This window comes from Pinus tabuliformis, chromosome 5_2 (assembly GCF_031772625.1).
Source record: "Pinus tabuliformis cultivar Carrire ecotype Pingquan chromosome 5_2, CPIR1, whole genome shotgun sequence".
NCBI lineage: Eukaryota > Viridiplantae > Streptophyta > Pinopsida > Pinales > Pinaceae > Pinus > Pinus tabuliformis.
The window spans coordinates 251409897-251427157 of record NC_142306.1 but is presented as its reverse complement, the minus strand read 5'-3'; positions in this window follow the sequence as shown (position 1 = coordinate 251427157).

Here is a 17261-nt window from a genome sequence, read left to right as displayed (position 1 = left end):
AAGTAGAATAATCATACTGTCGTCCTTTGATTTAGATCTGTCACAAGTGTCGAATTTGATCTTAGGAGAAAGTTTATTTGCTGTTGACAGTCGATTATGCTTTTACTTTTGCCTTTGGTTTGAATTTGTGACTTTCTAGTGTCGAAACGAGTATTTATTTTAAAATCATAAAGTGTCATAATCATCTCTACCTTTTGATTTCGAAAAGAAGCTTGTTTGTGTTTGTCACTTGAAAGCAAATTCAGATTTGTACATCAACTTTCTTTTTAGGCATCAATATTAAGAAAGTGAAAAACAAATACATGCACATGTGCATTTGCATATTGACAGTCTGTTTGGCTTGATTTAGGAAAGTGCATTTACAGTGTGCTCTTTGCTCTTTGTGAAAAGATTGTGTCTTTCTTTTCCCCTTGTAGCTAGGATTTTCATTGCTGAAAAGAGATAATTGCTTATCATCTTTAGATTGCATTTTAGGAATTACATCTACATCTCGTGGTGAACCCAAAAGGCAAACTTCATAAGAAAGATCAACTTAAAATAAATTCAATGAATCTAACAACGCTTTGGAACTTAACGCACAACATTTAGAGGTCTAGGCTAGAGACGTATTCCGGCGTCGTAAAGCCTGGCAACTGTTGTCCTCACTGATGGTTGGGTGATTCCTCCACTTTGAGGCGATAAGTGCCAGTACGGACTTGTGCTCCCACGCACCGTCGAGTATATATTGGGAGACCCCTATAGGCTTAAAACCTTTTATCCATAGGAAGCCGTGTCGGCCGCCCTACTGATCGCAATGCACCGAACACAACATTTGGGAAGATTGATTGTCGTACCGTAAAAAGTATTCTGCAGTTTTGCGATTGGTTTGGTACTCCCTCTACCTAGATCTCCAGAGCAGTCCCTTTCGTTCCTTTTCAGACTCCTTAACGGAAAAGGTCCATCTGAGCACTTGTCACTTAAGGCTCATTAAAAATCGAAGGAGACTAGAGTCATCTTTTGTTTTTTCTCGACTCTTAAAAACTGAAAAAACAAGTTGTGTCAAAGCATCTAAAATCTATTTTAAACGGAATATTCATTACTCTTTTCCAACGTTGATCTTAGGTTGAGAAAATGGAGTCTACCAACCAAGGAATTCCCCTTGGTGGAAATCCTAGTCCCTTCTCCTCTTGGGGAGATGTTGGTGCACCCCATATGGCCACATTGTCGCTTCCAGGACTGACAATTGGCTTGCCGGTATGGCTCTTCTCAACCAATGTCGTTCAGAACACCACTATTCCTGAACAATCAAATCAACAATTAGACGAGTTCAGAGTTGCCCACCAACCTTCTACTTCCTCTAATTCTTCCTCTCCTCCTTCCTCTTCGCTTGATGGGACTGGCAAAGCCAAAATTCATGTTCCTAAGGAGAAGAAGGAAAAGAAGAAGAAAGAGAAGAAGAAGAAGGAGCCAAAGGTGAATAGGGGAAAACGAGTGTCGTCTAACGAAAATCCACACACTGCACCGACCAGGCCTAAATCACCATGTGTCATTTGTAAAGGAGACCACTTTCACAGAGATTGTCCTTGCATCCCTCGGATACTAAGGGACTGGTCTCCTCGTTTGCACAATCCGGTGTCATCAACCTCTGATGATCATGTTGAAAGCACACCGTCAACTAGCGAAAGTGAAGCCCCAGGACAAAAAGGGAAAGCTAAATTTCCTTGTAAATTGTGCGAAGGCAGTCATGCCGTCCACCGTTGTCCCTTCTTAGATGAAGCTAAAAGAGTTTTGGATGATCATCCGGTTTCACCGTTACGACTTCCTCCTGGATATAAAAAACTCTTGCCGAGTCCATCGCTAGTTGAGAATCCAGCTGGCCCGCTCAAGTGGTCAGATGAAGCACCTATCATTGAAGATAAACCAACTGAATCCATACCAGAGGAAAGTCAAAAGGTCGAGGCGGCAGTTGACCCGGTCTTGCCTTCAGAGGTTTTATCTTCGGATGATACAGTCACTGAAGAGAATAAGGATGACACCGTCCAAATTCTCTTCATCAACACAAACTCCGACGAACATGGGGGCAATCTACCCATTCCTTTACCGCAGGAAGGAAGTTCGTCAGAGCCATACCTGGCCGTCTACTCGGTCCCACCTCCAAGCAACCTAGTTGTCTCCTTCGACTGGAATCAACTAGGCAGACCCCGTTTACCAGTAAGTATACCATTCCGAATTATCGTTCAAATATATAGAATGGTCATGGCTGGTACCATCATAGATGAGGGGGCTTCTGTGAGTATCCTTTCCTCTACTGCTTGGAAAGCGCTTGGTTCACCATCGCTTTTTACTGAGATGAGAAATCTGACAGGTTTTGATAAAGGAACCAGTCGACCTTTAGGGATCCTTCCCGATGTGCCCATAACATTGAGAGGGAAGATAGTTCGCATGAACATAATGGTAGTTCAAGGACCATTGGATTATAACCTACTCCTTGGACGAGACTATATTTATTGCATGGGAGCCATCGTCTCCTCACTCTTTAGAGTAATGTGTTTTCCGCACGAAGGAAGAGTGGTCAAGCTCGTGGACCAGCTTTCATTTCCCGGATCACGCATAGCAAATAGTCATATACCATCCCTAAATGGTCTCTTCACACAAGAAATGTCTCAATCCCCAGTCCGTCCTCCCGATAAGCGCGAGTAATTCGGAGGGATATGACTGAAACCCGGGGGGCATGCATCCCGGTCTGCTTCGGCAGGAAAACTTCGGGTATAGGGTAGGTTTCCGCAGGAGAATATGACTAGTCTGTACCCCGTCCGTCAGTGGAAGAGGGGTTATTCTAGAATAAGATTCTCTTGTCAAAGTTATGTGAGTTGGCGGGCATCGTCGCTCACCTTTGTTTATCTCGGTAGACATCGCCGAAGAAGTGTTTTGTTTGCACCGCGAATAAGACAATCTTTGGTAACCTATAAGAGGTAGGCCTTTCCTGATAGAACAAATGTTTTGTCTGTAAATTGAGGGGTAACCTTGAAACCATATTCTATACCTGGGGGCATGCAAACCTTTTGGAGTGCAAGCAAGGGGCGGCTATTTATTTTTAAAATTTTTAGGACCTCTAACCCTTTAAACTCGTAGGATTAGTCGTCACCTAACTTGCATAAAGAAAGGATGTGGGGCAAAAATCTAAAAGTTGCCGTTTTCATATGAGACATTCTTATCATATGACTGGATTGTTCGAGCAGTTTTAGCACATAGTTCAAGCTTGTTAAAAAATAAACATAAGACATGAGCAAATGTTTCCACCCGCGTTTAAGCTCGTTAAAAAATGAACTATTCCCCGGTAAATAACCACCGTGAATGTAGCATTTCAGCCATTAAAGCCTTGGTCGTGTTTGCACCGTCACCTCCACTTTTTCATTGGCCGATCATTCACCTCCATTTGATTGTTTACCCATTTTGAGGAACAGATGCGAAGAGTGATTTCACTAGCCATCCTTGTGACAACTGCCATGATTGGAAAATTCCAACCCTTACCTGGAATCAGCTGCTACCCATTTTATCACTCGTTCCTCAAAAGATGAGTCTTCTTTAAGCTCTTTTCAACTGACTCGTAAAATATGAAAAGATTGCCGAGTTTTGGCCTTCCAGCTCGTTAAAGCGACGGGAAGTGCTATCCCTCCTCTAGATTTTAATCTTTTTGGACCTGAGGGATTATTGCACAAAAAGATCGAGCGCTTGTTTTGTTCGGCTCATTAAAACTATCGAAAATTCATCCCTTGTGTATTGTTTGATACTTTTTCGGACTTAAGGGATTAGATGACGAAAAAGGAATTTTGGAGTTACCTTTACGTACCTTTTCAGAATCTCTAAAGATGAAAAGGACCGAGTTATCTTTGTCTTTAAACTCGTTAAAAAGATTAATAGCGACAAACTTGTCTTTAGATGAGAACGAGTTTCACTATCGCTAGGCTCGTTAAAACATAGTGATGGGTTTGCCCGAAGGGAAAATTATAGAACAAGCATATGTTATCCTCCTCAAACTTGACAAAAATAATGAGGTACTAGTCAGCAATGACTGGGGAAAAATTGGGAAGAAAACTCAAAGAATCTTTATTGGTAGCAAGTCGCTCTTGAACATGACACTTCCACTCCATGTCCGAATCGGGTTGGGTTGTTTCATTCACTGGTCACATCACCATGGTCACACCATACCATCCACATTTGGGGTAAATGCTACGAATCCATCACATAACTGTCACCGACATGTTCAAGAGAAGTCATCCAGAGAAGTCACCTGTGTCCCATCCACTACCATACATTATACTTCATTCTTTCATGACCGCCATCCTGAACCGTATATCATCAGATTGTTTTCACCTCCATCAAAATCATTTGCTCCGTTCTGTGTCATTGATGTGGGATTCATTAAGGCCCTCCTTTGACGGATCACTTCTTGTCGACATCAGCTCATTATCCAAGAAGTTGATCTAGGAACACCCCATTCAGTACTTTGAAGCTTTCATACCTCAATGGAAAGTTTCTCACTTCCGGCGACAGGTATACATCAATGATCTTCGACTGAAAGATTTTGTGTGGTGTTCGACGCCAAGTCCTTTACTCACACCACGTGAATTGTACTGCAGTACCTTGAGGGTCATTATCATTATCGGTGATTCCTCTCGCGCTTGTTAACAGTTTACATCATTGACTGGTAATCAAGCAATGTCTTTCCATGTTCGACTTCAGAACATTTCTCACATGGATCGACTTGTACTTCGAGTGAAGATCGGACGAGATTGAAGACCCCGGATCTAGTTTCATCCATCCGGGCTGCGATATATATTCAGGAAAATAAAGACATTGAAATGTACAACATTGCAGCACAGATAATCATCCTACCAAAAGGATGATGGCTCTATCAGAATCATCAGTCTACCATCAAACGATTGTCTATCCTATGTACATGAAAATGAATTTATAAAGTTGAGCATGGGAATGCCCGCCTCAGCTAGATCATGAAAACAGTATGAAGATAATGTATTGTATTGTATCTTATTACAGGTCTCCTCCCAGCATTGAAAGAACTTCGGATCCTCCTAATAAAGCATTTCACCTGATAAATAGCCTCATACTTTAGGGGACAACTGTTATAGACATTTTTGTGCCTTACAGCTCTAAGCATGAAATGCCCATAAACCAAGGGATCCTAAGTCCCTAAAAGTGTTGTTCCGACCCCTAAAGGAACAAGGTCAACAAATTACAGCTTCTCCCAGAAGTTCTCCACCAGAAACTGCTCAAAATCAGTCAAATCAGGATCATTTCAGCTGCTCCACTGGCTAGCTGTGTTGCATAGCACCCAAATACACTAGCTAGGTGTGTTGCAACGCACCTAAATGCACTACCAGGGTGCGTTGAGTGGGAAATGACAAATGGCAGTGTCATTCCACGAGGTGGAAAGACAATGGAAGCTTCCAGAATCTTCTCCAATGACACTTGCCTCACTGAGTTCGACCAAGGATGAGTAAGAGGCTCTTAGTCTCCAAGTGGAAGCAAGAACTGACAGAGAGAAGACACTAGTCAAATCATAAGCTGACTCATCCTCTTTGCATACATCTATATATGGATCCCTCATCCTAGAGATCCAAAGGCTGGAATTTTGTACATTGCAGATAATTGTTGTTGGTTTTGAGATAGATATCAGAGTATTGGGTGATTTATGCTTTGTTGGAGGTGAAGAGAGGCTTCTTTGCTGGGAGGTTGATGTTGGATCAGGAATCATCGGTTGTAACTCCTCCTGGATCTTCTTGTTATATCAATAAAACTATTTGAGTTTCTCCTACATGCTTGTGTATCATTGATGTTTGTTACATTTGTATGTTTAGCTTAAATCTGATCCTAAGCTATTTATGAATATAAATCCATGTCTTTGTGTAGTTTTCTTCTTCTCTGATCTTACAGGAACTTGGTGAAGCTGGGCAAGTAAGGAAGCAGGTAGCTGGAAGCTGTCAAAGAGGAGAGAGATTGGATCAAAGGACTAGCGCAAGACACAGGTTGGTTCATCCTATTCCTCTTCGTTTATAGTTCATAAAGAAGAATACGAAAGTAGTTTTCTCTGTTTGTTTCTAAGGTCACTGTCACACCTTAGTGGGATAGGGTTGTTCTGAATAGACACTTTTCCTGTTAATAGGTGGTGGCAACAATGGCACTGGGATCTGCATTAACAATTTTCTTCCATTTTTCATTACCCTTGTCGAGGTCTAACTCAAAGTCGGAACAAACATCTGAATCTGAAGCCTCTAGCTCGGCCACTACTAACTACTTGGCACGAAACTCACTTTTGTTGTGAGTGGGGCTCTTGTGGAACTCACACTACTTATCTGTGTTCTTCTTCATCTTCGTGGTGTTATTATTTGCTTGTTGCTTCGATGGGTTACCCTACATTACCCTTCCTTGGCCTTTCCCTTTGTTTTTCGTTTTGGGGGTGCCTTTTCCTTGCTTCGGATTCACAGATCCAAAGTTTCACTTCTTCTATACCAATTTATATTCAATATTGATATCATATCAGTATGTGGTGTCGAGCAAGGAGATGTCCAGGGACTCCATCTCTTCCTAGATGTATTTGTGTAGATAGTCACGGTACTTGAGTATGAGATATCTCCCAAAACCCTTGATGCCCAACTTCCTGTGAAGGGTATGAAAAATATTTATGAACTTTGGCACATCTTGGTCCCTTCCCTGCCACAATGTGGTCCATTTTATGTAGTTATCTTCATATCTCCTGACAAGGTAATAATGTTCCTTGGCAGAGTCTTAGAAAGAATTCTAAGTTGGTGTGGCTAAAAATAGTGAGGGTTCCCTCTCATCCTTCTACTCACAGTAGGTTTCCCACTAGTCCTTGCTGTGGGGCGTGGATTTGAGGAGAGAAAAAGTAATATTTTCCCTATCGTAAAAATCATGAACGAAAAACTATCCTTCTAGTAGATTTAACAATTTATCTATGACATCTACATCTATTTGACCATCAAATATAGGGATGTCAAAGTTAAATTGTACCTTGAAGGGGGTGGCACCTCTGAAGCGGTTGTTGGATGAAGATGTTTCACCTGTTGGCATCCATAGAAGGATCTGGGAAACGTTATACATCATCTCATTCTTTTGTCATTTTGTTTTTCTTTTCTTCGCCAATGGGAGGTCATCAGTGTCAGCGGGGATGGTATTGCAAGGGTTCAACCAATTTAAGTCCCAACTTCTTATACCCCGACCTCGTTGGGGACATGCATGGAAAATCAAAGAAAGAGAAGACCTCTACAATACCACTGATCTAGATTTATGCAGGAACAAAATGAAATATAGACATAAACAGAAACACATAGTTACAGTGAAAAAAGAACTTAATTCATTAATAACAATGTACTGAAAATTGTTACATGTAGAAAGGAAATAAACTAGTTCGAGCAATGGTAGCTTATCTCTAAGAAGAGATGTGGTGGCTACATGTCTTCTGAACTATGTTACAATGAGGAGCGGAGAGATTTTATCAGTAAGAAAGAATGGGAAACCATAAATATCCAAAAACCTATCCCGAGGAGATGAAGTGCCAAAGGTTTGTGGGCCCAGTTAGGGTTAGTTGGAACATCAAATTCTCGGGTTCATAACTTTGGCATATGATATTTGTTTTAGTATCATAATACCTCATTTCGAAACTCTCTAAGAGGAGGCCAGAAAAAGACTAAAAAACCAATATTGTACTTTTCCAGTCTCTCTGTTTTCCAAAAAAATGTGTTTTAGGCCCTCAAAATGGCTCCAAAAGTTTAGGATCTAAAAAAATAACCAAAAATAGTAAGTTGTACTATAATTAAGGAAACTAAAAGAAACAACGATGAGGGTCCAAGTGGAATAGGTGGGTGGCCACCAATATCCACCTGGATCATATTTTCGAATATGTAGACAAAATGAGGGTATTGTTTAGTATGCCACAAATTCACATGATATGTCAAAGGTTCATTAGGTGAAGCCCCCATGCGTCAACATAGTCAGATTGAGAAAGAATTTTGGAAAGTTTGGATCTCAACACATAAAGAATTTCAAAAAGTCTCATAGAAACAAGGATATGTCCAAATTTCAATGTTATGGTTGTCATGAATATGGACATATCAAGAGAGATTGTCCCAAGAACCCTAAGAACAATAAGAGCAATAAAAGGAAGGAAAGACATGAAGCATTAACAGTTGAAGAAGAAAGAGGTTCTGAAGAAACCCAAGGTCAAAGACAACAAGGATCTCTACTATTAATGATAATGAAGAATATGACAAGTGTACATAGCTCTACAATCCACTTTTGTACCAGGTTTGCAGTCAAGTTTGATTTCTATTTCTTGTTTAGAAGATGATAGATAGAATAATATTTATTGATGGCAAGATAGTTATATGATTTATGGGGTGTTAGTTTATAATATTATTGGGATTCGTAAATTAAGTATTTTCATGGAGATCTAAATTAAGGGGGGTCTTATAGTCATCTACAATGAAGTAATTAGAATTAACTCACTAAAATAAGAAGAGGATCCTCCTTGACTGTTGTCTACATATAATCCATCACAGAACTCTAGAAGAAGCTTTCAGTTACATTTGTAGATAATGTAGAAATATTCATGTCTCCAAAATTTCATCATGAACATCTAGTGGAAGCTAACATTTCTTACCAATTAGAAGTAAGGAAGCTAACATGATTTTTATAAGGGCAAATTCACTTTTGCCGATAAAAATGAACTCCCTAGACCTAGTGGCCTGATCTAGAAACAATAGGGGGGAAATATCAATGTTTTCCTTAGAGAAATTAGAATACAAAAAAGATACCTACCTAGAATCTGTAGTAAGTACTCCTCCCCTCCTTGCTCGTAAGCTCCAACTCTAGATGCAAGTGCTATAATTAGAACCTACACAAATGAGTCAAATGGCATTGAAATACATGAGCATCAACATGACACAAGTATAGGAAAACAATTTTTTTTGTATTATTAAATAGAGAGAGTTACAACCATTTATAGATGTTTGACTTTGTAGATGTCTCCCCAATTGTCTTGTCTTTCCTTGCCACAAAGAAAACCTTCAACATCAACCCTAATGCATGAATCTGATGAATCTTTAAGCTCAAGGAAACATCATAAAGGAACTAACAATCTCCAAAAGCCAACTAGGACTCTATGGAAGGTAGTGAATATAGGGTGAAAATGGTAGTTTCGGATTTACCAATCTAGACTTGAGATCCAAATATGAAGAAGGAAGTTCTAGGGATAAGAGATAATACCTTTAGAGTAGGAATTCGAGATCTCTGTCGAAGGTAAATGGTTAAAACCACATTAGAAGCTTTTGGAATAATAAGTTTCAAAAATATTTTTTATTAGAATCATCAGACTTGTAGAGTATATAAACATGCGCTGGTCAGTGCAAGTGATTAATTATGCAACATGCATCCAACGCACATAGGATAGATTGAAAGGTGCACTTGGGTTAAAAACATATTTTTTGAGTTGATTGACCCAAAAACTCGTAATTTTTGGAGAGATTATGTTTAGGTATTTGCAAAGGGACAGTGACAAGGTGTTAAGGACATTGATTGATTCGAGTTTTCAGGCCTTTTGAGTGGATGTGAAAAAATGACCTGTAACAAATTACCCCCTAAAGTAAAAAGTCATAAGAAATGGCTAAGGATTGAAGTGCTTTACCCTTTGAAAATTCTAGGTCAAGAAAAAACTGGTCAAGATCATCATCTGTTACAATACATTTTATCATCATGATATCATTGTTGAGGGAGGCATACCCATGCTCGGCATATAAGACAATATTATGTACAATGATCAAGAAGTCTCATACACTAATGACAAAATGCAGACCCGTGATTGGATGACTATTTGAATGATCATAGCCATCATTACAGTCTAGATGGATGAAACTAGATCTGGGGTCTTTTATCTTGTCACTCTATAGTACGAGTCTAACCATGCGAAAAATGAGTTGGAGTTGAACATGGTAGACACCATCTGATTACCATCCAATGATGTGAGTTGTATGATTTGTTAACAGATGTGAGAGAAACCACTTTAATGATAATGGCTCTTAGTGTACTACAATACATGCTATGTGGTGTGAATAAACGAGCTGAAGTTGAACACGACATAAAATCTTCTGGTCGAAGGCCAATGATGAAAAATTATCACTGAAAGCGAGGAAACTTTCCATTGAGGTATGCAAGCTACAAGGTACTGAAAGGAGTTTCTAAGTCAACTTCATGGACAATGTGTTGGTGTCAACAAGAAATGACCCACTGCAAGAGGGCCTTAATGTATCCTTCGTCAATGACATGAAACAAGTATTAATATTTAAGACAGAATATGGTGATGCAGAGATGGTTCAGAATCAGAAGACATGAAATAAGGCTTAAAGTATTGTAGCCAATATCAACTGAATTACTTCTATTAAACATATCGATGACACTTTATGGAGTTAGCAGCATTTACTTAAAACTCATTACGAAGGCTTTTAATATGGTGTGATTAACCAAAGAGGCAAGCAGATTTCCCAACCCAATAGTCACGAAGATGAAGTAAAAGAGTGTCATGTTAAATAGCGACTCACTATCATTAATAGGTTAAGTACCCTTCTTTCCTAATTTCCCCAACTATTTATGGTCAGTACCTCTTTATTTTTTACAAGCTTGAGGAGGATAACATATGCTTGATCTATAACTACATCCTTCGGATGAATCCTTCTGAGTATTTCTAATAAACCTTGAGAAGGAGTGGTTCAGTCTCGTCATGTTCGATGCCTCCAATGTTGTTTAATGATTTTACGAGTCCAACAAAGGTGTAACTCGACTTATTTTTGATGTCTAGAGAGTTTGAAAAAGAGGCGAAAAAGAAAACTCCAAAGGTTCCTTTTCGTAGATTTAGTCTCTTTAGTCTGAAAAGGAATAAAACAATACTTTGGAGAACCTTTTAGTCATTTTAGACTAAAGTATTCCTTTTTCATAAGTCTATCCCAATCCGGAAAAGGGTTAAACTTATATTGGGTAGTTCGAAAAGACAAGTGCTCGGTAGTATTTTCATGTTTTGGGAGTCTGAAAAGAGATGAAAGAGGACTATTCTTGGAGGAATGAGTGGTATAAAGGTTAGCGATTGGTTCCGGTCATGATGGAACTACTCAAAACACACAAAGGTCGAGAGGTTGGCTAATAAGACCACTCATCAAAGTGGTTCCTCAAAAAAGGGTAAAAAACTAAGTGAAAGTGTATGATCAACCAAGCAGAGGGTGCCAATTGGGAAAAATAAGTTGATAAAAAATGGTAATCACAAGAGGTAAAATATGAAGATTGTTTCATTTTTACACAATCTTGAAACATGTGGAAACTATGTTTAGAATTGGCTTCATTTTTACACAAGCTTGGAATAAAGGAAAAAACTATGCTTGAAATTGGTTTTCATGCCCCCAGCATATTAACACAATTATAGGTGCATGCCCCCCAAGCTTCATGGCATTCACCTAAGTAGACTACTAGTTACAAATAGGCAGATGGAATGAAGGTTTATTTATGAGATCAAGTGAAAGACTCGACTCAACATTTACGAGATCTAGTCAAAGATTCAAATTGGAAGGGGATCTATTTCAATTTTTAATGAGCTTGACACAGTAAAACAACTATGCTCAAGGGACCTTGTTTCATTTTTCAAGGAGCTTGGCACAAGAAAAGGAACTCTTCTCTAACACCTTGTTTCATTTTTTAATGACCTTGAAACAAAAAAATCCTAAACTCTGCTCAGGGACCTTGTTTCATTTTTTAACGAGCTTGACATAAGAAAAGGAACTATACTCTGGGACCTTTTATTATGAACTCCAGGAGGCCATGGCTTCCAAGAGGTTCTCATCAAATGGGATAACAACACTCTGGAAGGTATCCATATCAAGGGATCTGATGGAAAGATCAGTCTCTAATGCCCCCAATAAATGATAATCATTTCACATATTGGATCTAGGTCAAAAGAACTTGAGAAAATAGTGAAAAGACCATCTGCATTAGTAGGTAAGGGCGTGGGACAGGTTGCCACACTATTGACCTATGGAAGGGGATATACCACTTGCATACTTGGAAAATTTAGGGATTTTAGATGATTGGAAGTCAAATCAGGACCAATGAACAAAAGTTTATCTATAGTCACTATTTTTCCATCATGTGGGAAAGATATCACTTGAAAGAGTGTGGACATAACTTTGTTCATAGCGTAAACATAGTCTCGCCCCAAGAGGAAATTGAAATCCAAGGGACCCATGTCAACCATAACATCAATACATATAGTCTTTCCTCCAAAAGTAACAGCAAAGCAAGGAAGGATCCCTAAAGGTTGATTGGTTCTTCTGTTAAAAGCTAATAGATTTAGCGGTGGACACAAGCTATGGGGAACCCAAAGCTTTCCAAGCAGTGGAGAATAAAATTCTAATAGAGGCACCCTCATCAATAAAGTGTGAAATATTTTCATAATATAATCCTTCTCCATGACTTGGAAGGGCATGTACGAAGGGATATGAGGCCCCTGTCAATAGGATCCAATTAAAATAAATAACTTCATTACTTGGAGGGGGTTCCATGACAAAAGGAGAAATGGCTCGTTGTTCAGTAGAATCATAATAAACAAGAAGAACCTGAGTGGTATCATCTCCACTCTCTATGGGAAAAGTGTGATTGACTCAATGTGAAATCAGGTTAACCACTTTCTCAACCAATGGTTGGTTGGGAATGAACTCATGGGATTCACATTTAGAGAGAGTAGGACTAACTGGAGATGGATTTGAGTCAATTAATTCATCACCTAGTGGAGGATTTGAGGAAATCTTATTGTACCCAACTGGAAGTTATTGTTGAGAAGCTGTAAGAGTTTCAAATAGTTTGGAGGCATCATCGAAATAAGAGAAAAGGTGAATCAAATGATTCCCTCCACATAACTTAAAGGGAAACTTAACTTTACCCTTCTTTACATGGATCTTATTAGCACTAGTCAAAGGATGGTCACCGACATGATCTCTAGAGGCTAACGACAAGGGATGATATGAACCCATAGACTACACTTCTAATACCTGAGGGATACCAGGACAATCTATAAGGAGGTTGTCACCCTTTCAAAGCATGCAAGGGAATTTGACTTTATGGGGCTTTGAACAACTAGCTACATCAATGGAAATGGCTTTTTTTGTCCCCTTACTTATTTGGCGTCTTCAGCTTCTTCCTTTTATTCTTCTTCTTGGCCTCCTCGTTACTAGCACCAATACTTGCACAATACGAGGAAGAAGAAATGGAGGAAGAAACAACAAGGGAAGAATGCAAAGGGTCAATGCGAGATCAACTTGAGGTTGATGTTTTTCAGGTGGAGGACTAATTGATTGAGGAGTAGTTTGGAAATTCAGAACCAAGGAGGTTGAAAATAACCAAACTGGTAAACCAATGGTAAATCTAGGAAGGGACAACATAGCCATATAAGGAACACCAATATTTCCAAAAGGAGGAAAAGGACTAGGATTCCCTTCATAGGGATTTCCTTGATTGGTAGACTTAGGAACTATTGCCATTAGTCTCAACCTAATATCTACTAAGGATTTTTTCCACGCGGAGGATTTTGTTCCACGATTAATTAATTGATTTTATAAATTAAAGACACGAAATAAAACAAAGGGATAAGTAGACATATAAGGATTTCCAAGTCACTGTGAACTGCAAAATATTGTTTCCAGTACATGTAAACAATATCCCCAAATGTTGTGTTCGGTGTATCATAGATGATAAGGTAGCCAACTTGGTTACCTATGGTAGGATAGCAACCGAGTGGGGACTTCCAAAATATATCCGTAGGTACATGGAAGCATATTCTATGGTAGTGTTGTCTTATGTATCATGTACGATAGGAATTATTTCGATATACTTTTCATATATAGAGCACCATCTGATATACCGAAGGGTACATGGAGAATGATCTAATATACTTACGTACGTGGAATATCGAGTACCCGCAGAATGTAATACAAAAAAAATAATGATAGATCCTATGTTTAAAGATGGTAGATCACACCTCTAGCCTAGACCACTATGTGTGTCCTTAACATTACAAATTCTCCTTAAGGTAATTGAGTAAATTGTAAAGTTAATCTTCAATTATGTTTCATTTTCAAGGCTAAGGGTATGAATTCACCTGAATTCCCTATGACACAACTATCATGATAACAAGAACTCTTTTACATTTCAATAAATATCTATCTATGAGAAGGAAGAGACAAACAATAATGCAACAATTAATAATATACCAAACAGAACCTCCTAATCAAATCATTCAATGCAACTGCTCCAATTTCATTCAAAACCCTAAATGTAATGCAAATAATGAAACTTTTTCTTTTCTTTCCTTTTCCAATTTTCATATGAAATGAAAATAAAATGTAGCTAGATCATCGATCAAAGAATTCACATAGACTAGAGCTGCAATACGAAAATCCCTTTCCCTAATCAATAATCAAGCTAAGTTTTTACTAAACCTAATTGATAAGAAGGAAGAAAAAATAAAACACACTCTCATCAAAGGCATTAAAATTCAAATGCAAACATAATGATGGCTTCATGGAGACACAGACAAGTTTAGAGACTCAAGAAAAACTTATGGATCAAATTAAAACTCAGAGCCAGGTAAAGAATTTTTTTCATTCTACAAGATCATCGCATGTGCAAAACATGCACCAATGCATATTATCGCACTTTCAGAGAAGAGAGATTGTGTTGGGTCGCACTGTCTTAGACCAGAGAGTGCACTAGGGCTAATTTTGTGGAAACTATGACACACAAACCCTACCAAGCTCAGAATTCTATTTTCTTAAGGTCAATCATTATCTGAATAAGTCAACTAAGGTTTCTTTAAAAGGTAAAAAAAATGTTAGGTCAAGGAAACCACTAAAGCGAAATCTTGATCCCCGACAGAATCACCAACTTGTTATATGGAAGGTGACCATATTGGGGATATACCACTAAAGGGAAATCTCATTCCCTGGTGGAGTCACCAAGTTGTTATAAGTAAAATTCACATCTATGAACAAAAATGAACTCCCTATATCTAGTGACTCGATCTAGAAGTAACAGGAAAAAAAGATCATTGTTCCTTAGAGATATTAGAATACGGAAAATAGATCTACCTAGAATATTTAGTAAGTCCCCCTCTCCTCCTTTCTTTTAATCTCCAACTCTAGCTCCAAGTGATATATTTAAGACCTACACAAATGACTAAAACAAGAAAAGGAACTACAATATCCACATAACATAATCCAATATCTCTAATCAATGAGTCAAATGGCATTGAAATACATGAGCATCAACATGACACAAGTATAGGAAAATAAATTCCTTTTTGTATTAATAAATAAAAGATGGAGTTACAACCATTTATAGATGTTTGACTTTGCATGTGTCTCCCCAATTGTCTTGTTCTTCCTTGCAATAAAGTGAACCTTCAACATCAACCCTAATGCATGAATGTGATGACTCTTTAAGCTCAAGGAAACATTGTTATCACCAAAAAATTGATCATCTAGCCTAATTTACTAGATGGATCAAAGTAAACCATGTGAAGCCCATTTTACCGTAGTAAAATTGCTTTCACTATGAGAAATTACTTAATAAACCACCTTTGTTAAGTAATTTATAGTTACACCCATGAAGAATAATTAAATAAATCACTATTTATTTGGCTTTTTTCTATGAATAAGTAATTAAACCATTGTTAAATTATTATTTCTTGTCATATTTGCCCAATCATGAAAAATAAATAGATAAATCATTAATTATCTTATTTTTCTCTAAGAATAATTAATTAATCATAATTAAATATTATTATTTGTTAAATTTGACTAAATCCCTTAAGAATAATTAAATAAATCCTTATTTATTTATTATTCCTTAACTAATTCCTTGAGATGATAAATAAATCATTCATTTATTTATTATTTCTAAATAAAAGTTTAAATAATATTTCCCTCCTAAACAAATATAATAAAATATTCCCAGTTGGTTATTCCAAGAATGAGATCAATAATATTTTATTATTGCTCATTATTCAAAGATAACTCAATATTTTATTATAAATAAAAGGGTTTTCCATTCATTATTCACTTTCGATTATTTTCATTGTTGCACTCATTGTTCTAACTCTGCTTATTTTCATTTTCGCACACCATATTTGTGTTGGGTTTACACATTATAGAGGAGAGAGACTCTGCACAAGCTGAAGACGTTTGAGGATAGCCAAGAACCCATCCCATAGAGGGGGATTGGTAACATTTATTTGTTCCCTTCATAGGTGTTATAATAAAACTATTCGTTGTATATTTGGTTTCCATTGGATAATTGGAGTTATTACTCTTTCTTTTTTTTGTTTAACTATGATTATGGCATAGATCCATACTTTGACAGGTTTTGTTTCTATCAGTTGTTTCAAATCTACAATGTTTAGCAGCCATTTATATTGTTGAGATTTTTTGTCATTCACAATCTTAAGTGGGTTCTTTTCATACATCTTTGAGAAGAAAAAACTACAACAAACAGTATGAAGGCACTAATAATCTCCAAATCAAACCATGACTCTATGGAAGGCAGTGAATTTATAGGTTGAAAATGGTAGTTTAGGATTTACCAATCTAGGCTTGAGATCCATATATGAAGGAGGATAAGCTCTAGGGATAAGAGATAAGACCTCTAGAATAGGAATTCTATATCTCTATTGAAGGTAAATGGTTAAAACCATCTTAGAAGCTTCTAGAAGAAGCAATTTCAAAATTATCTTTTATTTTTAGGAAATTATAGAATCATCACACCTGCAAAGTATAGAAACATGTGCTGGTCAGTGCAAGTGACCAGTTATGAAACATGCGGCCAACGCATGTAGGCTAGAGTGCAAGGTGTGTTGGGGTCAAAAACATAGTTTTTGAATTGATTGACCTAGAAACTTGGACTTTTTAGAGAGATAATTCTTAGGGATTTTCAAAGGGATAATGAAAAGGTGTCAAGGATGTTGATTTATTTGGGCTTTCAGACCTTTTGAGTGGATGTGACAAAATGACCTATAACAAGGATGGCAGTCGGGAAAAAGGGCAAAATAGTCAATATGCAGTTAATATCTAGCTTGTAACATGTTAGAGATTCTTTCAACCAGAAAGAGCTAACATTCACCTCAAACCCCAATGAATCTAATTCGAACTTATGCATGA